Here is a 209-nt window from a genome sequence, read left to right on the forward strand (position 1 = left end):
CATGGAAAAATGAATGTTTGAAATCCTTAATTGTCAATCATTTGTTAACCAAAAATGAAACGCTACATTGCCGAAGCAATCAGCCGTATTGATACAATAATAGGAAACAAAAAAACACTACACACAAAATAAAATGAGACAGCAGTTTCGGAGGCCGTGGAAATGATAAATATTCTGTGACACAATTTACATTTTCTTTCCCTTTTCTG

This window comes from Penaeus monodon, chromosome 34, assembly GCF_015228065.2.
Source record: "Penaeus monodon isolate SGIC_2016 chromosome 34, NSTDA_Pmon_1, whole genome shotgun sequence".
In the NCBI taxonomy this organism is placed as follows: domain Eukaryota; kingdom Metazoa; phylum Arthropoda; class Malacostraca; order Decapoda; family Penaeidae; genus Penaeus; species Penaeus monodon.